Source organism: Balaenoptera physalus (assembly GCF_965194825.1).
Source record: "Balaenoptera physalus genome assembly, chromosome: 4".
Lineage (NCBI taxonomy): Eukaryota > Metazoa > Chordata > Mammalia > Artiodactyla > Balaenopteridae > Balaenoptera > Balaenoptera physalus.
In genome coordinates, this window is record NC_138891.1 from 128,929,366 (window position 1) to 128,953,476 (window position 24,111).

Below are 24,111 nucleotides of genomic sequence, written 5' to 3' on the forward strand. Positions count from 1 at the left end.
ATTTCATCAGTGAGTCAAATTGTCTCCTGGATAAAAACACCAACAAAGCAAAACAAGCTCACACAAGTGGAAAACTCCACATTGCTGAAGAATGAATGGCAGAACCTCAAATGTGTGAATAATGTTTCATTCACAGCTGTTGTGGTTTTTGTCTAGTTGGTAAAATATGTAAGTTTAGCCTTTACTTACCTATTCCAGCTTGAACAAAATGCTTTAACATCTGGCACCTTCATTGTATGACTTCAAGGTTGTTTATTTTTCAATTGATATTACCCTCCATCTCACAGTCATAAAGATGAGATAGGAAGCTGATTAAAACCAATAGATCTTTAATCAAAAATTTCCCTAAATCCTTTAATCTTTTGTAACACGAGGCTACTTATGGTCTTTGTAACTATTATTATACATTACCTGATACTGTCTAAGAACCATTTCTTGATAATGGGGTATTATTTGCAAATAATCGTTCCCACACAATCAAAATGGCTGTTCAGGCCCATTCCAAACCAAGTGAAATGCTGACACACTTTGCAGGAGTCGGCTGATAAAACATGTTGACTTTATAGTTTTTACCTGGCTTTAATAGCAAATTCTAACCTTTTCAAAATAGATTTACCTTGCTTGGGTGAAATTTTCTCACCACAGGATATATAACTGTGATTATTTTTAATCCCATTATGTTTTTTTCTGCAATTAGGCTACACATACTGGAAAAAGAACTAGTTTCTCCATATGGTTTATTTAAAAAAAGTAAAAAGTGTGTGTGTGTGTGTGTGTGTGCGTGTGTGTGTGTTTTCCAAAGATTGAGTAGAAATACATAGTGTTCTAACACCTGAAATACACAAATGACAATAGACACAGGAGCATCAACCAACAAAACAATTCTTTAGCAGTGTGACTATTTCTTTTTTCCTTGGAGAATTCTTTCTTTCCAAGCCACTCCTATCACATTTTCTTTCCACCTCCCTTTGAGAATCATGGGATGTCTTTGGTCATAGATCCTTACTTCGAAAATTTTATAATTCTTTAGGAATGACTTTTAAAGTGGTTTTTCCCCAATGAATAATCTGTTGAATCATTAAGAAAAGCTAAGTATTTAAAATTTTATGTCTCATGATTTCCACACTGAAAGTATCAATGAGAAATTACTTATTGTCAAAAGGAATGTGATTTTGACTAAAATAACATTAACTTGAATAAAAGAGAGTAGAATCAATATAAAAATTACATTTTAATAAAAGAAAACTTAGAGGTAGAATATAAACAAATGTTCTTTAAAAAAGAGTTTAGCCAAAATTCATATATTGATCATAATTTTCAGAGAAAGTTAAGATTAAACAACTGGCATTTATAAATCTGTCTTTCAAATCAGAGTTTCTGATTTTTTTCTCTAAAATTTAATGCCAAACTTGTACAACTTCATCTTACATCTAATAGGTGAACATAAAATGTAAACTTTTTATAATAACTGGAAAGGTAAATGTAAAAACAAGCATTAGCACTAATTATCTTAATGAAATTGCCTTTACCTGGATCTAATTGCACTGAACATTTTGAGTATACATTTAAATTGTATACATTTAAATTGTACTGAATATAAAATCCACCTAGTCAACAAATATAATCTTCAGTTCTCTGCTATAGACACCTCATGGCATAGGAGAGACACAGGAGAGTTAAAATAAGTATAATGTGTTGATGGAGGATTGGGTTAGAGAAAAAAAGAAAAACTTTACTGCACAGATGGAACTAAAAAGTAAATACAGGCATACTTCGTTTTCCTGTTTTATTGTGCTTTGCTTTATTGCACTTCACAGATATTGCATTTTTTTTTACAAATTGAAAGTTTGTGCCAACCCTGCATCTACCAAGTCTATCTATGCTATTTTTCCAACAACATTTGCTCACTTCATGTCTCTTAGTTACATTTTGGTAATTCTTCCAATATTTCAAATATTCTTTCAATATTTTGGTGATCTATGATTATAATCTTTGGTGTTATTATTGTCATTGTTTTGGGAAAGCCATGAATCCCACACATATGAGACAGGTGAACTTATGGATAAATGTTGTATGTGTTTTGACTGCTCAACCGACCAGTCATTCTCTGCCTCTCCCCCTCTCCTCAGGCCTCCCTATTCCTTGAGACACAACAATATTGAAATTAGGTTAATTAATAACTCTACAACATCCTCTGAGTGTTCAAGTGAAAGAAAGAGTCAGGTATCTCTTACTTTAAATCAAAAGCTAGAAATGATTAAACTTAGTGAGGAAGACATGTTGAAAGCTGAGATAGGCCAAGAGCTAGGCCTCTTGTGCCAAACAGTTAGCCAAGTTGTGAATGCAAAAAAAAAAAAATTCTAGAAGGAAATTAAAATGCTATTCCAGTGAACACACGAATGATAAGAAAGCAAAACAGTATTACTGCTGATTTGGAGAAAGTTTTAGTGGTCTGGATAGAAGATCACACTAGCCACAACATTGCTTAATACAGAGAAAGTGCTAACTCTCTTCAATTCTATGAAGGCTGAGAGAGGAGAGGAGGCTGCAAAAGAAAATTTGAATTAAGCAAAGGTTAGTTCATGAGGTTTAAGAAAAGAAGCCATCTCCATAATATCAAAGAGCAAGGTGACGCAGCAAGGGCTGATGTAGAAGCTAAGCAAGTTATCCAGAAGATCTAGCTAAGACCATAAATGAAGGTGCCTACACTAAACAACAGATTGTCAATGTCAATGAAACAGCCTTCTACTGGAAGAAGATACCATCTAAGACTTTCATAGCTAGAAAGGAGAAGCAAATGCTTGAGTTGAAAGCTTCAAAAGACAAGATGACTCTCTTATTAGGGGCTAATATAGCTGGTGACACTAAGTTGAAGCCAGTGCTCATTTACCATTCCCCAAATCTTAGAGCCCTTAAGAATTATGCCAAATCTATTCTGTCTGTGTTCTATAAATGAAACTACAAAGCCTGGATGATAGCACATCTGTTTACAACATGGTTTACTAAATATTTTAAGCTCACTGTTGAGACCTACTGCTCAGAAAAAAGATTCCTTTCAAAATATTACTGCTCATTGACAATGCACCTCATTACCCAAGAGATCTAATGGAGATATACAATGAGATTAGTGTTCTTTTCATGCTTGTTAACACAACATCCATTCTGCAGCCCATGGATCAAGGAATAATTTTGACTTTCAAGTCTTATTATATAAGAAATACATTTTGTAAGGGTAAAGCTGCTGTAGATAGTGATTTTTTTTGTTGGATCTGTGCAAAGTAATTTGAAAACCTTCTGGAAAGAATTCACCATTTTAGATGCCATTAAGAACATTTTTGATTCATGGCAAGAGGTCAAAATATCAAAGTTAATGGGAGTTTGGCAAAAGTTGATTACAACCCTCATGGGTGGGTTTGTGGAGTTTAAGACTTCAGTGAAATAAGTAACCCCAGATGTGGTAAAATAGCAATATAATTAGAATTAGAAGTTAAACCTGAAGATGTGACTGAATTGTTACAATTTTATGATAAAACTTTAAGGGATTAGGAGCTTCTATGTATGAGCAAAGAAAGTGGTTTCTTGAGATGGAAACTACTCCTGGTGAAGATGCTGTGAAAACAGTTGAAATGACAACAAAAGATTTAGGATATTGCTACTGAATGCAAGGCCATGTGCCCGACACACAGTGAGGCCAAACAATACTGAAACATCAGAGTTTGGAGAAGTTTATTACAGGGCCATGTAAGGAGACAAGTGGCTCACGCCTTAAAAAGCCCGAACTCTTCATTCCTCGAAGGCTTTCAACAAAGCCCTTTAAAAGGCAAGGTGAAGGAGGGGCATGGCTGGTTGTTGCAAACATCTTGGTGCCAGATTCTCTGTTCTTGCCGCTGTCCACATAGTTCAGGTCATGGTCAGGTTACATGTTCCTGTAAACCTCCAACAAGAGAAATGTTGTTTTCTGTTTAGGTTAGGTCACAATCAGGTCATGATGTTTCTGTATATTTCAAGCTATAGGCAACATTCTTTTACAAAAGGTACAGAGCCAGCATGAGTAAGCACAGGCAACAGAGCACAAAGGATAAAATAAGGTTAAAGTAAAGGGAACAGATATAATATGGAGTCAGATTTGTTTTTCCCTATTACATTGCATAAATTTAGCCAGTAAAGCAGCAGCAGAGTTTGAGAGGATTGACTCCAGTTTTAAAATAAGTTCTACTGTAGGTAAAGTGCTATCAAACAGCATTGCATGCCACAGAGAAATCATTCATGAAATAAAGAGGCAATCAATGTGGCAAATTTTATTGTTGTCTTATTTTAAGAAACTGACACAGCCACCTCAGCCTTCAGCAACCACGACCCTGATCAGTCAGCAGCCATCAACACGGAGGCAAGATCCTCCACACACAAAAAGTTACAACTTGCTGAAGGATACGATGAAGGCTACCATTTTTTAGTAATAAAGTATTTTTTAATTAAGGTATGTACATTGGGTTTTTTAAGACATAAAGCTACCACACACTTAATAGACTATAGTATCATGTGAACATAACTTTCATATGTATTGGCAAACCAAAAAAATTTGTGTGACTCACTATATTGCAATATTCACTTTATTGCAGTGGTCTAGAACAAAACCCGCAGTATCTCCGAGGTATGCTTGTAGAAGGTGGTTAAGTGAGGAAAGGAAGAAAGGGATGTTGAAACAGCAGAATAAAATATTCAGAGGCCTGGGATCATGAAACAATATAGAGAATTCGGTGAAGACAATAAGGAGATGGAGATGAAAATGGAGATGGAGTTGGAGATGGAGTTGCAGGTGGAGATGGAGATGGAGTTGGAGGTGGAGATGGAGGGGATGGGTATTCCAACATGGACATAAAACCTCTTCTTAGCCACAAACTCAATTGACCATAGTTTTAGCAGAGAAGCCCAATGTCTTATGAGAACAAATTTAAACACTCCTTTGGGTGGGAGGGGATGTTTTCCTCCTTCCTGGTCATTCCCTCCTCATGAAGGGTGCTCCAATAGTGAGACATCTCTGGCTTTTCACAACCCCTCAGTTATATTTCCCCCGATGGGGTTATTTGACGAGTTTGTGTTCAGGATTAGCAAGCTTTGCTCTGTTTTGCCATTTTCTTTCTGTTTTGAGAGCCAGTCTGTCCACAGATAGCACAGGTAATAGTTGCTCAAGGCCATGGAATGAACTCTGTAGTCTAGGTGGTTGCTATAGGTTGAGACCTTTAATCTAAGCCAATACTGCCTGATATTGGCTGGGTACGTCTGTCTGATTCTGGACGCCTTCAAGAAATTTGACTACAAAGAAAAGAAAGGGGGGCAGGAGAGACTGTAATAAGAAACAGAGGGTAGGTTAATAAAAAGGTTATTTATTAGATTTTTATTTTTCAGTTGGAAGATTTTTGAGCATGTTTACTGTTTGAAATAAGTCATCAGGAAGAAAAAGATTAAAAATTCAAAGATGATACGACTTTGGTGAAGAACAAAATTATATAAGGAGAAAGGCAAATGGATCCACATGTACATATGAAAGAGTTCTACTAAGTATAGGAGCTACTGAGGTAACCATAGAAGTAGGAGAAATGGAAATGGAGGGATGCTGTAGCGTATGACATCTGTTTTCACCTTGGAATGTAAAGCAAAGTTGTTTCCTAAGACATGAAAGTTGTGAAATAGAGCAGAGAAGTAAAGTAAGTAGTAAAAATTTGACATAGTGTCTAAAAGTGGTGTCTTAAAATGGTGGTTTTCTCTATTGCTATCACGACTTGTAAAACAAACATTTCTTTTTCTTTTTTCCTTTGAGTAATTATATTTTCTTAAAGGAATATGTACTAACGCAACTATGTGCTAGTTAACTACAATTAAATAAACCATTTGTCTTTCCTTGTAGAATTCTGTTTCTATATAGTCTACATATTTTTTTTTCCTCCAGATTTAATTTAGACTTTTAATTACTTCATCAAAATGACTGTTTGGAGTACTTAAATGATTGAGGAGGTAAAAAAAAAAAAATCCAGTTGATAAGTTACATCTGCTTTAGTGTACATGTATATGTATTTTTAGAAACATCTTAAGACCATACACACATATTTTTAATGAAATGTAACTAAATATTTCTGACAAGAATCACACATTTCTCTGACATTAAAAGTTTACAACGTCCATTAGGGAAATATGACCTGTTCTCTACCTAAGAATATACTATTCTTAATTTATAGAGGAAATTTCACATATGAAATTTTCACCTCCTGATTCACACTGTTCAACTTATAAGTGGTATTTTACTTAGCAGTGTTGGTTATGAGTCATCTATATCAAAGAGCTATTAGTTATAAGGTGTTTTATAAATTCCTATTTCATGTAAAAAGTAGAGGTGGAGTTAGAATGCATTCAGTGAATGTGCTTCTCCTTTTTAAGTATATAACTGTTGTCAATCATCAGTGAAACTAAGTCTGTGACACATCTTTAATGGTATGTCTTTAGAGCGAGGCAGCATGGAAACTTTGAGAAAGTAACATTTTCAATGAAGTCAATTCTTTAGGATTCTTTTTTACTCCAAAACTTACCTTTTATAGTCAACCTAGCTTTCAAAATATAGCTTAGATGCTATATATGCATACATATAGACATCTAAATATGGGTAAATTGTAAAAATCAGAACACATGTTTAAACTATATAAATGCACTTAGGTCTGAGGTTCTTAAACCTTCAATACCAAATAGTTTTTAAACACTATATATGAGATTATATTTCTTTATATATATGTATATATATATGTAAATATATTTAAGGTAAAAAAATTGTTTTCTTGAAAGAATATATTCTAGAAATATGCATTTTAATATCAAAACATAAAATACCATTGATTTATGATATAGATTATTACAAAGAATAATTATATTTTCCAATCTTTAATATATTTGCCATTCTATTTTGAATATGCTTTCTTTTAATTGATTTCTTGTGAAGAATGATTTAGTAGACACGTATTCTTTGAACCACTTAGCATCCATTCTCCCATCAGGTAGTAACACTTGGATTTACTTCTCAGCGCTCATGATTGGGTAGAACTGATTGCTACCCAGGTTTTGGAGTAGGCTAACTACTTAAGCCTGAACAGAGGATTGCATCTACCTTAACTTCAAAGCCAATGAAATGGGATCTTGAAGGTACCAAGTACAGATATACACTGAAACTTACACTTGTGGTAGTTATCTTCAAGTGAACAATTCTGTTAAGCTAACTTTTACATTTATTGTTAACATTTCCTTCTTTATTTTATGAATTAATATTATTTGACCTAATTTTAATTGGGGTATCCATGTGTTTATTATTAACAAGGTATCTTTATTTCTTGAGCTTCATGTTTATAGATGGAAGACTTTTCAGCTTGAATAACATTCCTGACTTCTCTCTATAATTGTCATTTACTTCTCTCCATGGGAAATGAAATGACTTAATTAATTGGTAAGCTTGGGGGAAGAAACTGAGCATACCAACCCCTTTCGCTCTCTTTTTTCATAACCAGCCTATCTATGGGGCAAAAATTTGCATTTGTTCTCTTGTCTTGCATTAATCTTAGTGAGGAGAGCTCTGTCCCTGTGGCAGAAACCCATAATTGTCTTAGTTTTGCCTGTGATTGGACCAGACTCTGTGTAATATAGTGGGAAGCTTAAATATTTCTTCAGGTTTTTAAATCACATCTCCAATCCAGCTTCTATCAATAATAAACTTTATTTCAAACTATATCTCTTATAGCTGTCAATTCATGGGCCTTGATTTGGGAAGGAGAAGAAATAGATACTATTAACTTATCTTCATTGAATCCTACACAATTATGACCACTCCAGCTATTTAATATCTTATAGATTGTATATGTCCTACTGTAGTGTTTGCATAATGTACCTCCCTCCACTGTACGACTTTTTCCTCCCAAATAAGAAGCTTTCTGCATTGCAGGTTTTTGATTATTATTACCACCTTGAAGAATTCTTCTACTATCCCTATAATACTGGGTTAGATCCCTCTCTTGCTTGCAGACACAGTACTATATTGGAGCATTTGTCCTACAACATTTTCATTCACTCTTTAATTGTCTGTGTCTGTTACTAGCTCTGGAGCTTTTTCATGGTACCAATGTTCTTACTGAACATTATAACACCAACAAGCAATTATATAAATAGGCACAGAACAATTATGTGAGATATGTATTAAAAAAGAATGATTGAAACAATAGATTGATAAATAGTTGAATATACTTGTGGTCTATAAAGTACTTTTCTGTGTATTATCATTTTACATCTTTCTAACAGTTCAAAGAGTAAAATGTATGACATTTCCTTTTCAAACATAAGGATATTACATTTGTCTAATTTTTAAAAGTATGATACCATGTATTTTAATAACAATGTGTACTGTAAATATATTTCAGTTAGCTTTTGGTGTAAACAAAAATACTCTTAAAGTCAGTGGTAAAACAAAAAGTGTGTGTTGATGATTCTGTAAGTCTGCAGTTAGGGTAGGGCTCAGCTGAGGCATCTCAACTTTGCTTCATGTGTGTCAACTGGGATCACTCATGCATTTGTGGTAAGGGGGCAGGTTGGTTGGGGGCTGGTTGGTCCAGGATGGCCTTGCCTACATGTCTGGAAACTACCTCATGCTGTCAGCAAGGTCACTCCACTTCTCTTTCAAGGCCAGCTTGGACTAGTGACTGGCTTCTAACAGTGTGAGAATGCTAATTGCAAGGTTTCTTGAAGCTTGTCATTGAAATCCTACAACATTACTTCTACCACATATTATTAGTCAAAAAGTGTGACTGAATTCAAGAAAGTGAAGAATTAGACCCTATTATTTTATGGGAGGAGCAGCAAAGTCATATTGTAAAAGGGTATGAATACAGAGATTAAAAAAAAAAATTGTGGCCACTTTTTGTATCTACCATAAAATATTTATTTAAGGAGGAAAGGATAAGAGAGACTAATATTTATTAAGTGACTATTATATTCCAGGTATTTTACATATCTTACTTCATTTATTAATCATCGTAAAAACTCTATGTGACATGTAGTGTCCCTAATTTATAGTTAAGAATATTGAAAAAGCAGAAAGTTAATTAACATATCCCATTGTCCATAGCTGATAACTGATAGAACTGACCTTCAAGAACTCAAATCTGCATGATTTCAGAGACTTATGTCATGCCACAGAAAAGAAAGTATAAGTAAAATTAACAAATAATGTATTAGAACTAGAAATGTTGGGATGAGAATAGCTTACTTAGAATAATACTTTCACTGATTATATGGGTTACAAATCACTGGAAAACTTAATGTTTAAGAAAATATTTGTTTAGCTCATAAATTTATGTATCTGCAATTTGGACTGTGCTCGGCTATGTAGTTCCTCTGCTGTTCTTAGCTGGGCTTGCTTATATCTGCAGATAGCTGACATAATTGGCTAGGTAGCTTTGCCTCTCATGATTGGCTAGCTATTGGCTGAGGTCTGAAAAATGATAGAAAAAGTTTATTAGTGGAGGCTGATACAGCAGAGAAAAGACTACTATAGACTACTATATACCAAAACATCTAGCAAAAGTATCTTGTGAACCCTGCCAAGATAATTTCCAGGTAGAATATTGAAAGTGTCATTAGATTTCCTTTGTTTTCTTTGATAAGATATGAAGAAGGAGAGATCTTCTAAAATAAATATTTAGTTTGTGATCAGAATTAGAGAGAAATGGAAATTAGAAAGACAAATTGGACTGAAAGCAAAATTTCTTCTTACCCTTAGTCTCAAAATTGGATAAAAGACTCAAAATGAGATTTGGGGCCAACGGTTATTCAAATATGTCTCTGAGACGATTTTTAAGGCCTGGAATTCATGGTAACACCAAAACCAACACATATTTATGAATAAATTTAACCAAGGAGGTGAAAGATCTGTACACTGAAAACTACAAGAGTTGGTGAAAGAAACTGAAGAAAACACAAACAAATGGAAAGATATCTGGTGTTCATGAATAAGAAGAATTGATATTGTTAAAATGTCCATTCTACCCAAAGATATCTATAAATTCAATGAAATCTCTATCAAAATCCCAATGGTGTTTTTCATATAAGTAGAAAAAAAAATCTTAAAATTTGTATGGAGTCAAAAAAGACCCTGAATAGCCAAAGCAATACTGAGAAAGAAGACTGAAGCTGAAGGCAGCATGCTTCCTGATTTCAAGCTCTTCTACAAAGCTATAGTAAAACAAACAAACAAACAATCAAACAAAAAAAACCCAAAAAACAATATGGTACTGCCATAAAAATAGACACTTTGACCAATGAAACATAATTGAAAACCCACAATAAACCCTCCCTTGACAAGAGAGCCAAGAATACTAGATAGGGAAAGGATAGTCTCTTTATTAAAAGGTGCTGGGAAAACTGGATAGACACATGCAGAAAAATAAAATTGGACCCCTGCCATACACCACTTTCAGAAATTAGCTAAAAATGAATTAAAGACCTAAACGTAAGAACTGAAACCATAAAACTCCTAGGACAAAACATAGGGAAAAAGTTCCTTGACATTGGTCTTGGCAATCATTTTTTTGGATATGACACTGAAAGCACAACAAAAGCAAAAATTAATAATGATGACTACATCAAACTAAAGAACTTCTGCACAGCAAAAGAAATAATCAACAAAATAAGAAGGCAACCTATGGGATGGGAGAAAATTTTTGTAAGTTATATATCTGATAAGGGGTTCATATTCAAAATATGTAGATTCATAAAACTCAAGAGCAAAAAATCAATTAAAAAAATAGGCAAAAGAAATGAATAGACGTTTTTCCAAAGAAGACATCCAAATGGCCAACAAGTACATGAAAAGATGCTCAACATTGCTAATCATCAGGAAAATGCAAATCAAACACAATAAGATATCACCTCACTTCTGTTAGAATAACTATCATTAAAAAGACAAGTGATAAATGTTAGTGGGGTTATGGAAAAATAGAATCCTTTTGAACTTTTTGTGGAATATAAATTAATACAGCCACTATGGAAAACAGTATACAGTTTTCTCAATTAAAAATAGAACTACTATATGATCCAGCAATCCCACGTCTGGGTATATAGCCAAAGGAAATGAAAACAGGACCCTGAAGAGATATCTGCACTCCCATGTTCATTGCAGCATTATTCACCATAGTCAAGATATGGAAACAACTTAAGTGTTCATCAACAGATGAAGGTATATATACACAATAGAATATTATTCAGGCATAAAAAAAGAACGAAATCCTGCCATTTCTGATATGGATGGACCTTGAGGGCATTATGCTAAGTGAAATAGTCAGACAAAGACAAGTGTATGATATCACTTGTATGTGGAATTTAAAAAAAGTAGAATGGTAGTTACCAGGGACTGGGTGGGGGCAGGGAAATGAGGAGATGTTAGTCAAAAGGTACAACATTTCAGTTATAAGACAAGTCTGGAAATCTAATGTACAGCATGGTGATTACAGTTAATAATTTTGTACTATATACTTGAAAATTGCTAAGAGAGTAGATCTTAATCGTTCTCGCTACAAAAATAAAATAATAATTATGTGACCCAATGGGGGTATTAACAAAAGCTCTGGGGGTAATCATTTTGCAATATATAAGTATATCAAATAAACACATTGTACACCTTAAACTCATACAATGTTATATGTTAATTATATCGTAATAAAGCTGGAAGGGGTGTCTGTGATTAAAATAAAGACACTTGAAATGTGAAGGAATAAATGGGCCAACTGTGATGCTTCAACAGGCAACAGACAAATTGGCAATTGTCTCTACAAGTTTCAGTCATCTCGGCTTTCTTGAGTGTCAGCTATGAATAGGAAGTCTAAAACTCTAATAATCAACACCAACTTCTAACTCAGAGAGTCCATGTCATTCTTATTTGCATGCGTATATTTTCATGAACATGCAAATTTCTTGAGTGGCTCATTTTCAATGTACTAATAGGAGCAAAGTGGCACTAGCTATTGATTTTGAACCATTATTCCCTGCAGACATTGTACCAGTTCTCTGGGTCTGGTGAAAATCTCAGATACTAGCAGTTCTGGAGATGGGCCACCACTCTCTCTTATTATATTCCTGATGCTCTTAGCCAAACAACCAATGACCTCTGAGTTGAAGCTCTTTCAGACCTTCTGTTGGCCATTTCCATTGGACATCAGGCCATTCTAGACATATTTGGATACGGTGGTATCTAGTATCTGTCAAATTACAAGGCGAGTAGAGAATATTCAGCATTAGTGAACTGGGCTTCTGAGCACCAGAGTGAGGCTATGGCCATGAAGCAGGGCAGTTGAAGAACATGGCAGGGGTTGGGTGTCTCCAGTTGCAGAAGCAGACAGTCAATTTTGAGTCTTTTTGAGAGAAGAGGAGACACAAAGGAAGGTGAAACTCTGGCTATAATGGCAAAGCTAATACTCAAAGTCAGAGAGAAATACAACAGTGATGTCTGTATCTTCTGCTGAGGCTGTTGCCATTAAAGCTAAGGGAGTCCCTTCAATGGGAATATTTAAAGTAATGGGTTTTATTTAAATACACCTATGAGAATTAAACCTTTAGGATTTACCAATCCTTAACATTTTTTTCAAGACGTTAAGAAGAGACTAATGAAGCATAATCCCAATGTTAAAGGGGAATAATTCCAATTCGCAAGAGCATGGCTTCGACTGCTGCCTGAAATTTGGTCATGGTACATGAACTCAGCTCCTCCTATAATTGTACACTCCACCTCATGCAAAAAAAATCTCATATGTCACAACCCTCTAAAATATAACGTGTTTTACATATTAAAAGAAGAACTACGTGTATGTCTTTAAAAACAATGATTTTGTGTGTATCTATTTTTAGACATTTTGAAATTACACTTTAAACATCAACAAAATTAGGATTAAGAAGTGACATAAAAGAATTAGTTTTAGGTAGGCTAATCTATATTTCTCAATATGGCTAGTTAGAAGAAATAAAAGGTAAATAATTCCATATATATATATCTTTAAAATTATTCTAAACACTAGCAAGCAAAGGGGAAAGCAAAAATTCATGGTAAAATCATCAGATTACCAGAAAGATTTACTTTTAAAATTTACATCATTTATGGCAGCATATTATCAAACTTTCCTTTTATTAAGATCAAGATATTGCTTAGTATGATGTCATTTGGTCTTTGATGAAACAGAAGTGTAATTCTTAAATATTTTCCTATATAAATTAAAACATTGTTTTCTATTTTGCTGCATGCATACACTTTTGCATTCAAAGTTACTGCAATGAGACATAAAAACAAGAGTATATAAGTGATTCAAAAGAAATCACATGCAAAATATGCTGTATTGAAGCTTCTATGAGTTAATTTGTCTTGAAGTTGGCTGTAGAACGTTGTGGTTTGGTTCCCATTCAGTAAATATTCTCAGTGTTTACATAATGCCAACCAAAATAAGATATGCCATGAAATTTTCTAGAGGGATTGAAAATTTAGGTTAAGTCCTTCAGTCCAAAAGGAAAATATTTTTTAAAATTCCCTTGAAAAAAATACATGCTTAAAATATATAAAATATAAATAATCAAGTAAACAAAATTTTCATCCAGTAGAAGCTTTCTTTTTGATTTAAGGGTATTTATAAAAATGAAAACTATCCAGAGAACAAATTTCTCCCTTCATATCCAGAATAATGTTTAATTATCTGTGAAATTTGTAATTCTTGGAAATGTATATGTTGACTTTTAAACCGTAATCATAATGGATTATATTATGAATACTATGTCATCATTTTTTTCTTCTTCATGTTTATTTTTATTTTGTTTTGGAAACCACTTTACAATCATTATGGATTTTTGGAATTTTCGGAGGTATTATTGTGACTTCAGTGTTTGGTAATTCTCAAAAATAAAAGTACCAACATTAAGAAATATTCACTGACAAATGGTAGATTCCTGGATATGAAATGGTCCATGAGAAAGCCTGCCATCATATTGCATGCCACATCCTGTCAGAGCGAGAGCCACGTGAAGAATCATTGAAATGACGTTGAAAAACTTCCCAGACACCAGAATTTATAACACTTGAAATTTGAACTAAGTCCTAGTAGTTTCTGGACTCTTTGATCACCATGATACTGAAGCAACACTTAGTGCTTAGTGATGAAAACCACATTAATTTTCAGTAATTGGAGCATATGGTGACAAGGAGAAAACAGTTTAGATGCAGTGTTCAGTAAGAACTTCTTTTTTCAAAGCTACATTTTTAAATTTCATAATTTCAAAAAGGCATTTAGTGAAAAGTTTTCCTCCTACCCTGCCCCAATCCCCTTCTTTAATGGTAATGTTTCCAACTTCTCACATACTCTTTCATAATATATCTACAGATATACAAGTAAATTTATATATACACTTAGTTTCTTCAGTTTTTTTTTTTCAAAAATTGCAGCATATATATAGTTTTTGGCACCTTTTTTTTGTTTGTTTGTTTGGTTTTTTTTTTGCCTCTTAAGCAAATTTATTTTATACAGTGGATTTAACAACAATGATTCAACAGGAAGATTATTTCTAAAAAGCCTAAAAATGAACTCTAGAATTTTGAAAATACAAGATTTTTAATAATATTCCAGTTGTTTACAAAATTGCAAATGACGTTCCTAGCAATAGTAAACATACCCTTCATAGGCTCTTCTAAGATGGTCAGGTAATAGAGTTTTCTTATAGCAGAATGTACTGAAAACCTAACACTGAATGTACAAATATATAATATACAAACTTAAAGTAAAAAATAAAGCACAAATATCCACCTGATCAGAGATTTGTTTGCAGGAATAAGTAAATATGGTACAGTCAATAAAGTGTAAAATATCCGTAGTGGCACCTTGTTTTTTTTGTTTTGTTTTGTTTTTTTTAAGTTCTCTAATCAGTATAACTCAGGTATCCTTCCACTTTAACACAGAAAGATATTTGTGTTCTTTTTTTTTTCTTTACAGATAAATAAATCTTATTTAACCTTGTTTAAAAGATAATCTTAGTTATTTAAGTACATACATCATATTTATCTAGTCAGATAACATTCCATGTGTGAAATTCACTAATTTAAAGATTCTTTTGATGAATACTTGCTGTATAAATCTTTGTTATACTGAAAAACAAAGCAAAAAAAAAAAAAAAACCCTACAATGAATAACCACTATATGCGTTATTGCACATGTGTGAGCATACACTTGTAAGGTAAATCCTAAAAACGACATTGATTTTGCATAGGCCATGTGCATCTTTACTTTCAGTAGCTATTACCAAATTGCTCTCTGAATAGGTTTTACCAAATAGCACTACTGTAATCCAGTTACATAAGTGCCTGCTTCTCAAACTCTTAGCACCTGAATGTATCAGTTTTTTTGATTTCGGCCAAGCAAAAAAGGGGAAAACTGGCAGTATTCATTACCTTTTCCTCTATGTTAATCAGTGTGATTGATGCTGAATCTATGTAAAGTGACTTGGCACCTGATGTGAGCCTTAACAAAGACAAACAGAAAGAAGGAAGGAAGGAAGGAAGGAAGGAAGGAAGGAAGGAAGGAAGGAAGGAAGGAAGGAAGGAAGGAAAGAAAGAAGGAAAGAAAGAAAGAAGGAAAGAAAGAAAGAAAGAAAGAAAGAAAGAAAGAAAGAAAGAAAGAAAGAAAGAAAGAAAGAAAGAAAGAAAGAAGGAAAAAGGAAGGAAGGAAGGAGGAAAGAAAGAATAAGGAAAGGAAAGGGAAGGGAAAAGAGGAAGGAAAGGAAAGGAGAAGAGAAGGAACAAAGAAAGTAGAGAGTGATGGAGAAAGAAAGAAATGAAAGAAGCTGGAAGAATGGAGGGAGGGAGAGAGGAAAGCCATGTAGTAGGTTATATTCCAGGGGGAGTGAATGAATGAGCAAGGTTCAGCTGAAGCTGTGAATGCAGAGTACATGTTTAGTTGATTGGTGCCAGACAGTAGAGTTTAAACTGAAAGCAGTAGATCATTTAGAATTTTTCTCAACAGAGACATTCCATGATAAGATTAGGATTTAAGAACAATTGGAAGACAAAATGATAGGTAGTAAAGGGGCCAGTGGGATGGGTTAGGCAGTTAGTTGCAATCATTGTATCATAAGGTGATGTGTGTGGTGAGAGCTGAGAAAACAAACATTGGATAAAAGAACTTGATGATTGTATGCAGGAGATGAAGGAATGAATGATGACTTCAAGATTTTTAGTCACATTATTTTATATGAACAGACCAATCACAAGCACTGAAATTTAAACGTGATTAAAAACCTTCCAACAAACAAAAGCCCAGGACCAGATGGCTTCACAGGCGAATTCTATCAAACATTTAGAGAAGAGCTAACACCTATCCTTCTCAAACTCTTCCAAAATATAGCAGAGGGAGGAACACTCCCAAACTCATTCTACAAGGCCACCATCACCCTGATACCAAAAGCAGACAAAGATGTCACAAAAAAAGAAAACTACAGACCAATATCTCTGATGAACATAGATGCAGAAATCCTCAGCAAAATACTAGCAAACAAAATCCAACCGCACATTAAAAGGATCATACACCATGATCAAGTGGGGTTTATCCCAGGAATGCAAGGATTCTTCAACATACGCAAATCAATCAATGTGATACACCATATTAACAAACTGAAGGAGAAAAATCATATGATCATCTCAATAGATGCAGAGAAAGCTTTTGACAAAATTCACCACCTATGTATGGTAAAAAAACCCTACAGAAAGTAGGCATAGAGGGAACTTACCTCAACATAATAAAGGCCATATATGACAAACCCACAGCCAACATCATTCTCAATGGTGAAAAACTGAAACCACTTCCACTAAGGTCAGGAACAAGACAAGGTTGCCCACTCTCAGCACAATTATTCAACATAATTTTGGAAGTTTTAGCCACAGCAATCAGAGAAGAAGAGATAAAATGAATCCAAATTGGAAAAGAAGTAAAACTCACTGTTTGCAGATGACATGACATGATATTATACATAGAAAATCCTAAAGATGCTACCAGAAAACTACTATAGCTAATCAACGTATTTGGTAAAGTAGCAGGATACAAAATGAATGCACAGAAATCTCTTGTATTCCTATACACTAATGATGAAAAATCTGAAAACGAAATTAAGGAAACACTCCCATTTACCACTGCAACAAAAAGAATAAAATACCTAGGAATAAACCTACGTAAGGAGACAAAAGACTTGTATGCATAAAACTATAAGACTCTGATGAAAGAAATTAAAGATGATAGTTGCACACATTATCTTGGTTATTAATAAAGGTAAACATAAGAGTTCAAAAGTGAAGGGTGTTGTAGCTACTGTTCACAGAAAACTAAAGACATTCATAGAAATTACTTTGGAAGAGGATAGCTTGGAGAGGTTTCTCTACGAATCATCATCAAAACTTTGGGAACACTTTTGACTTCATAACCAAGCCAACATCTTGGTCATGTAAAAATAGAGAAAAAGGACTTACAGAAAGCGAGATGAATGTGTATTTTCTTAGTGTTTTTAATGTTAGCGACCCATATAGTAGAGAAGGGGTGGGATTTATTTTGGGGTGGGTATGAGTAGAAAACTCAAAGGTTCTTACATTTTTGCCCAACACCTGCATAAATTATACATTTAATGTAGCAGGCTCCAGGTGTGAATGGTGCAGAAACCCACAGTGCAAAGAAAATAAAAGACACTTTTCTAGCAAACCCTGCTGTTTTAAAAATGACTTTTGTATATAATATTGCTTGCAAACTATGAGTAATAAAACAATGACAACACCAAAAAAAAAAAAAAAATTTTTAGTCACATTATTTCAATCCTCCTGGAAAACAATGTTTCTGTTTTTATGAAAGCACAGGGAACATGTGATGTGATTGACCAAAGGATGTTTTTCCTTCTCTGTCAATATGATTAACAGAAGAAACCCATGCATGACAATTTATCCAAAATAGTAAGTACAGCCAGCCAAGGGACTGATTGGGTATATTCAGTGATAAATTCAGGGAAGTGCTTAGGGGGTCTTTAACCCCCTCCATCCTAATTATCTCCATCAGTAACTTCCTTCCACAATTAACCTATGGGGAGCAATGAAGTCACTATACACATACGGCTTTAAGATAACCTGCCCAACTCTTCCTGTAACCAAATATTGACCCTGAGTCTCTGATATAGAAATTCTAGAGACGTCATTGACCTGACTCTCTTTATATATATGATATGCTTCATCTTATTTAACCTTCATATATACGTACAATTTATATGTAAGGTCCATGAGAACAGGGGTGTTTTCTTCCTCTTTTGTGCATTACTTTTTTCCCAGTACCTAAATAGTGCTAAGCACATCAAAGATACACATTAAATCTAAATATTTAAACATTTAAATAGCTGTTAAATGGATCTCTGTATGTTGGACATGTAATTGCACGTTAGGACTGGGGGTAAGGGTCTGGTGCAAACTGAACAACTCCGTCTCTCTTTGGAGAAGAAAGTTTGCTCCATTTCTCTTAATGTCACTGCAGCAGCCAAGTAATCTCATTGGTGAATCTGTTGTCCCCACAGATTGAGAGACTGAGTCATCTGAGTATGATTTTTATGTTTTGTATGTTTGTTTGTTTTGTTTTTTGTTTTACTGCATTTTATTTCAGTGTAAGTTTGCAGGATGGTTATTTTTATGTGTTGAATGTTAGCAGCCCAGTGGTTTGAGTCAATTTAGAAGCATTTAATTTTGTTTTTCTCTCATAAATTCTGAGCCCACCCAAGTGCACTGCAATCCATCAAGGCAGGAAACTGAATTTTGTGCGCCAGAGTTTTTGGAATTGATTTAGCTGTACCTGAATCCAAGTTAATCATTCTTTAAACTCCCAGGGCTTAACTGTTTAAGTCTATAGCATATTAAACTCTTAGGTATAAATAAATATTCACAGCCTGTTCACTGCCCTGGCTCTAATTTTAACTTGGAGTTAGTACTGTTTCATTTGGGATTAATGGAAAAGCAAAAATATTTGTCAGAAAACTGCCGAGAGTGTTAAATTTAATTTCATGACTTCTACTGCAGAAAAAGTTAATTTTCCCAGGCTTTGTGAACCCTAAATTTCACCCATGGCTATTAGGCACAACATTTCCTCAAGTTATCTTTCTTGCTTCCCTTCTTTTGGCAAGACTTACCTTGCTGTGAATTTCCTCAATGTGGGCAGAAAGGTTAAAGCAATAAGAACGTGCCGTCGCTGACCTTCCTTGGAACCCGAGTTCTGAAGGCACTCATGTTGATGTGGCAGCCTAACTCTCTAGGGCTTACAGGAAAACTCCAATCTGTTCCGGAAGCTGCTATGAGCCAGCGGCTATGAACTTGTGGCCCAACCACAGAGAATCAGGAACTTCTGAGTTAGAGCCCAGACTCAACTGAACCTCACTGAGTGACCTCAGGCAAGTTACTTCACATTTGCCTGTCCCTCATTTTCCAGCTGTAAAATAGGAAAAAATAATATTTCCTCATTCAAGTGAAGCCGTTTGTAAGTTGCTCCTGCTGTACTCTGGGTTAGTGTTCTTGCATACTTGTCTCTTTGCTTTGGTTTTTAATACCAACTTTAAGAGCAGAATGGGATTGATATTTTATTTTCTAAAGGTTGCCAAATAAAATTTTCAATAATTGAATATGAACTAAATTAAATTATGTATATAGAAATCCACATGAATAATCTTTTTTGAGCTATGCTGTAACACTCATTAGAAACCTCCCTGCCAATTATAACGTGACTTCAATGAGGAAAAGATTTTTGGGGTTATTTTTTTACCCTTACTATATCCCCATAATTTAGAAAAGCACCTTCCATATAATAGATGTTCAATAAATATTTACTGAATAAATGAATAAACAAATAAGTGAAAAATTAAATAATGGTCCAAGAATATTATAGACAAGAATATTATAAACAAGAGTTTGATTTTACTATATACAGTATATAGTATATATACTATATACTATATTTATATTTTTAAATAAGCAAGAATTATAAATACATCAGAACATAAAAAGATATAGAAATTGAAGCTATAGATTTATGATACTATAGAATTTTTTATTCATTCTTTGGCTACATAAATTCAAAGCTATCTTGTAACAATCTAAGGAGTCTGCAGAATTTGTGTTACAGGATTCCTGCTCTGTTTACTTTTATATCCTAAAGATTCATAAAGCATTTATTAATACTTTTTTCATGACATGTATTGATTCAGATACATTACAAGAGCAGAAAAGTTATTTGACAGAAGTGCAAAAGAAAGTTATTATTTAATTAGAATAGGTATTTTTGGAATGTGAAAAGGATGGGAAATTTTATATAAAGGAAAGTTGAAAAATTAGGTATTGACAAAATGCCAATATATTTTTCTAAAATTACATTTGGTGGCAAAATCCATTTTTTATTTATAAAATTTGCCTTAACATTTAAAAATAATTTAACATTTACCCAGTTGACTCCAGAATTTTCACTTTTTAATTAATTTCTGTTGTATCATAAAGTCATTTAAAAGTGAATAAAGTGATAATCTCTAGTTGCATCTGTATTGCTGTAAATGGCATTATTTCATTCTTTTTTATGGCTGAGTAGTATTCCATTGTATATATGTACCACCTCTTCTTTATCCATTCATCTGCTAATGGACATTTAGGTTGTTTCCATGTTTTGGTTATTGTGAATAGTGCTGTTATGAACATAGGGGTTCATGTATCTTTTTAGATTATATTTTTGTCCAGGTATATTCCCAGGAGTCAGATTGCAGGATCATATGGTAATTCTATTTTTAGTTTTCTGAGGAACCGCCATACTGTTTTCCATAGTGGTTGTACCAACTTACATTCCTACCAACAGTGTAGGAGGGTTCCCTTTTCTACAGACTCTCTCCAGCATTTGTTATTTGTAGATTTTTTTAATGATGGCCATTCTGACCAGTGTGAGGTGGTACCTCACTGTAGTTTTGATTTGAATTTCTCTAATAATTAGTGATGTTGAGCATCTTTTCATGTGCCTACTGGGCATCTGTATGTCTTCTTTAGAGAAATGTCTATTAAAGTCTTCTGCCCATTTTTCTATAGGGTTGTTTGTTTTTTTTGTTATTGAGTTGTATGAGCTGTTTGTATTTTTTTGAGATTAAGCCCTTGTCTGTCACAGCATTTACAAATATTTTCTCCCATTCCGTATGTTGTTCTTTTCTTTTTTTTTATGGTTTCCTTTGCTGTGCAAAAGGTTGTTAGTTTGATTAGGTCCCATTTGTTTATTTTTGTTTTTATTTATATTGCCTTGGGAGACTGACCTAAGAAAACCTTGGTACAATTTATATTAGAGATTATCATACTAAGTGAAGTAAGTCAGAAAGAGAAAGACAGATACCATATGATATCACTTATATGTGGAATCTAAAATATGGCACAAATGAACCTATTTGCAAAACAGAAACAGACTCATAGACATAGTGAACAGACTTGTGGTTGCCAAGGGAGAGGGAAGAGGGAGAGGGATGAACTGAGAGTTTGGGATTGGTAGATGCAAACTATTACATTTAGAATGGATAAACAACAAGGTCCTAATGTATAGCACAGGGAACTACATTAAATATCCTGTGATAAACCATAATGGAAAAGAATATAAAAGAAGAATGTCTATATGTGTATAACTGAGTCACTTTGCTGTACAGCAGAGACTGGCACAGCATTGTAAATCAACTATACTTCAATTAAAAAAAAAAGAAAAAAGTAAATAAAGTGAATAAGTGGGAGAAGGGTCTCAAGTTAGAGGCTGACTAAATAAGGAAAAGAAAGGAAGTTGGAAGGAAGAGATCTACAAAATATATGAACAATTAAATACTGTTTTTTAGCTTTTACTTTATCATTATCTTTGATGGCTTTAAAAGAAAAACCAACACAGCATAGTAGTGGAGTTCAGGTTGAAATAAGAAGAGAATTGCTTATCCTTTTACTTTAAAAAAAAAAAAAAGTGCTTGTCAGCTAAGTACTTAATTATTTTCCTGTGGGACTTTAAGAATTGCATTAGCAATGACTCATTTACTGAAAAGAAAAATCGAACCAAGTGAGGTGGAGCTTTAGGTTACATGAACTTGCCATAATTCTTCTTAATGAGAACAAAACAAATACCCTCTTTGATGTAGATATGTTTTAAAGACATACTAAGAGTGATTGCTTTTGACATTTTGCCCTGAATATAAATGACTTCCGAAAAATACTCAGGCTCTTATTAAACTTCTTTTCTGTGTTCTTTAACATTCTTCTGAACACAGTGGTAGAAAACCTCCAATCAGTGCGAGTAGCTTTAACACCCCTCATATCCAGTTAATCTGTTGAATAATAAGCAAGGATATTTAGAAACAGTGAATTATTTCATGAGTTTTCTATTGCTGCTGTGACAACTCACCTCAAAACTAGAGCTTTAAACAACACCAGTTTATGATCTCACAATTCTGAGGGTCAGAAGTCTGGGTGGGCCCACTGGATCCTCTACTCTGAATCCACAAGGCCAAAATCAAGGTGTTGGTAAGCCAGGGATTTTATCTGGAAGCTCTGAAGGAGAATCCACTTCCAAGCTCGTTTTAGTTCCAGGCAGAACACAGTTCCTTGTGCTTGTAGGATTGAGGTCCCAGTCTCCTTGTTGGCTGTCATATGGGTCCTGATTTTGGTTTCTTGAGGCTTCTCTCTAATCTTTGCATGGACGTCTACTTCTCAGAATCAGGGACACGACATCACTTTGTTTTCACACTTTGAACTTGTCTGCCTTCTTATCTCTTTCTCCAGCCAGAGAAAGTTCTTTACTTTTTAAGGCTCATAGGATTAAACTGAACCCACCTGGATAATCCAGGATAATCTTCTTATGTAGAAGTCACTGATCTCAATTATATCTACAGATTTTTTTTTGTGTGTGTGATTTAATATAACATACTCACAGGTTTAGAGAGTGGATATCTTTAGAAAGCCATTCTGCCTGTCACATTCCCAAATCTACTAATTGGTAGGAATGTTAGAATAAGTGGACCAAAAAAAAAAAAAATTGTCATAACCTAGAGATAACAAAATTGGAATATTTATAAAAAATCATGAGATACAAAAGACATTTTAGAAACAGGAAATGTTGGAGCTAATAGTTTACTTTGGGAGACTTGGCTTGATTTGTGAGGATAGAGCCTCTAACCGAGGAATCAAGAAAGATGTAGGTCATACAAGTAATCTGAATAGAACAGTAAAAATTTATGGCTAACCTCAAAGGAGTTATAAAAAATGAAGCTTAGATTCTGAAGACTTTACAACAAGGAATTAGAGGTAATGAAGAGTCAGCGTGGAACAGGATTCCATGGTGGCTAAAATTAGTGATTGCCAATCATTTATTAGAAGCTAAGCATAATAATACTAGAAATTCACACTGGTATATTGTTTTACAATTTTAAAAGTGCTTTCAGCCACAAAAATTTTTGTATGGTACAGCTCATAATTTTCTGGGATTTTATTTTTGTGTCTTAGCCAAAACACTGAACACAAAATACATGTGTTCAGCCATTTTCAAGTTTCTGAGGAATTAAGAAATATATTTATTTTATCAAGAGAATAGTGTACCTTTCAATAAGTACACCAAAATACCTCAAGTCTAGAAAAATTGCATAGCTAACTGCCTGATAAAGAAATGTGAAGCAAAAAAAAAAAAAAAAAAAAAAAAAAGAAATGTGAAGCAATTTGGGTAAGAATTTGCCCATCTGTTTCAATGTCTAGAAGGTCCTCTTTGGGGATTTTAAATTCTGTAGGCATCTTGGTAGTTGAACCTGACCTTGGCAGTCAAGAAAGCATTTCTGTGTTCATATCTTATTTAGAGATATTTTTCTTTAAGGTTATCCTTCTAATCTTACTGTATCATTATGGTACTTTCCTGGCTTCCCAAATGGATTTGACATTCTTGTGCCCTAAAAGATGAATTATAAGCATGGTTAAAATAATTCAGCTCTCCGGAGTCTGCTCACCTCTAAATAAAC

General features: G+C 33.9%; 1 long non-coding RNA gene across 23 annotated transcripts in view; it reads right to left on the minus strand.

Moving 5' to 3' along the window:
- LOC309660117 overlaps positions 1-23,773 on the minus strand; it is a 187,477-nt gene extending 163,704 nt beyond the window's left edge. For 21 of the 23 annotated variants that reach the window (XR_014263143.1, XR_014263144.1, XR_014263145.1 and 18 more), the window contains exon 1: positions 19,252-23,773. This is a non-coding gene — a long non-coding RNA (uncharacterized lncRNA). Of the gene's footprint in view, positions 1-189; positions 281-19,251 lie in introns of all 23 variants that reach the window. The other 2 variants (XR_014263165.1, XR_014263166.1) reach the window with 1 other exon arrangement.
- Positions 23,774-24,111: the final 338 nt, after the last annotated feature.